Source organism: Pteronotus mesoamericanus, unplaced genomic scaffold, assembly GCF_021234165.1.
Source record: "Pteronotus mesoamericanus isolate MK-2021 breed Mesoamerican mustached bat unplaced genomic scaffold, CSHL_Meso_final contig_502, whole genome shotgun sequence".
Lineage (NCBI taxonomy): Eukaryota > Metazoa > Chordata > Mammalia > Chiroptera > Mormoopidae > Pteronotus > Pteronotus mesoamericanus.
The window spans coordinates 6500917-6502920 of NW_026555187.1; positions in this window are offsets into that span (position 1 = coordinate 6500917).

The window sequence follows — 2004 nt, forward strand, 5'->3', positions numbered from 1 at the left end:
CCGGAGGAAGGGGCCCACACCCTCCAGAGCCAAGATCTTGGTGCGGGAAATAGGAGCCCAAGAGGAGGTAAGCGTACGAGGCCCGCAGACGGAGGGTGACCAGGCGGTTGATGGCGGCCGCCACCTCAGTGGTATTATTCTGACAAATTTGGGAGCTCACGGTTGCTCAGCAACAAGGAATTAAGTTCAAGAAAACGGCGTCTGCAGGTATAGGAGGCTAAGCTTGGCGGCGGTGGTTCTGAAGGTGGCGACTGGAAAGGAGCTTGGAAGGTGGCTGAAGGCTGGGAGAAGAGCCGTCCTTGCTTCTGCTCTGTCCAAACACTGTTGAGACGAGAGACAGATCCAGGCTCCCCTGCGGGCACAGCGTCCCAGTTAAGGTTTTTCCATTTCCACAATATCTTTGAGTAACATCTGAGTTTCTTCATCAGTTAATTTTAATAATTCCTAATTTTAATTGTTCAAACACAATTCAAAGGTGTTAAATTGTAATTCTAGCTAAAGATACCATTTGATTTCACTCATATGTGGAATCTAATGAACAAACTGAAGTCACAAGCAAAATGGAGACAGGCTCATAGACAGAGAGCAGGTTGGCGGCTATGGGGAGAGTCGGGGCAGAGAGATAAGCAAACAGGAAAAGGACGCGTGGACGTGGACAACAGTGTGGTGACAGCGGGGGAGGGAGTATAAAGGGAGATAAATGGTAATGGGAAAAGTACAATAAAAATACCTTACCTATTAAATCTGCGGTTTAAATGTTAAAAAAATAAATAAAGTTGTCTTCATTGAACGGCCCTATTTTTGGATCGAACTGTGGAAAGAAGAATATCAGTGTTTGTCCAAGAGCTTCATGTTTCCAGAATTGTGAAGAAGTTATAGTGCAGTCGAGTCAGTTTACCCAGGAGCCAAAAATCCAAAGGAACATATGTTTGGCAAATTAGTGGACTGTCAGATGATGGGTTTGAGTAATCACGGGGTAAATCTGTTGCTAAGTATTTCAGGATTTGGAAGTCCGCAGCTGAATGTGACTGGGATCAGGGGCCTGAGGGAATAAGCAGAGCCTATAGTTACGGCCATTTATTCTGCATTTCTTTACACTTACCACAATCGTGGGCTCTTTTCCCGTAGCAGATAGATGTCTGCCCTGCAATAGTCTACACCCAACTGGAAAGTGAAGAGCTATATATTTCCAGCGTTACTCAGTAACCTCCTGTATTACAGCCGATCACCCTCGCACAGTCTGCCTTTCGAGTCAGTTGCAGCCGTTGAAGCCATGACATAGATTTCTCAATGTCCTGACAATTCCTGAGGTCATAGCTTCCAACTACCTGTAGCTCCTAAACATCCTGCGAGGACCAGACAGAAGTGCGAGGACCTGGCTTCCCCACTCAGAGTATTGAGAAAGTCACTTCACATTTATTTTTGCTTCACTCAAAATCCCCCCACCCCCCAAAAAAAGAAAGAAAAAAAAGAAAGACCCTCATTGTTCTAATTAAAGAAACAAAAGCAAAATACAAATTTATAGTAGATACTTTGGAAACAAAAAAAGTAAAAAAAAAAGAAAGGAAAAAAATGAAAGGAAAGTTTCTCATATTTCCATCCATCTCCAATGAACCACTATTAAAAATGTTGTATTTCTAGTTATTTTTAGACTCTATAACATATTTTTATAAAATTTGGATGGATCACACAGTACTATTTTATAATCTTTTAAATTTAACAATACAATGTAAAATGTCATACCATGTTATATACTACATGTCTTCTATAATGGCATTTACATATTTTTGTAATATCCCATTATCTTGCTATTTTACATTTTAACTAACCTTTTAAGAATGGATATTTATGCCTCCTTTTATAACTACTATAAATACATCTGTAGTAAATAACTCTGCCTATTTTATGCTCCATTTATGGTAATTTCTTGTTATATTCGTATTGCATCGCACAGGTAAGTTCTTTGTTCCCTTTATTTATTTTTTCCTGTGCATATAGTTTTCT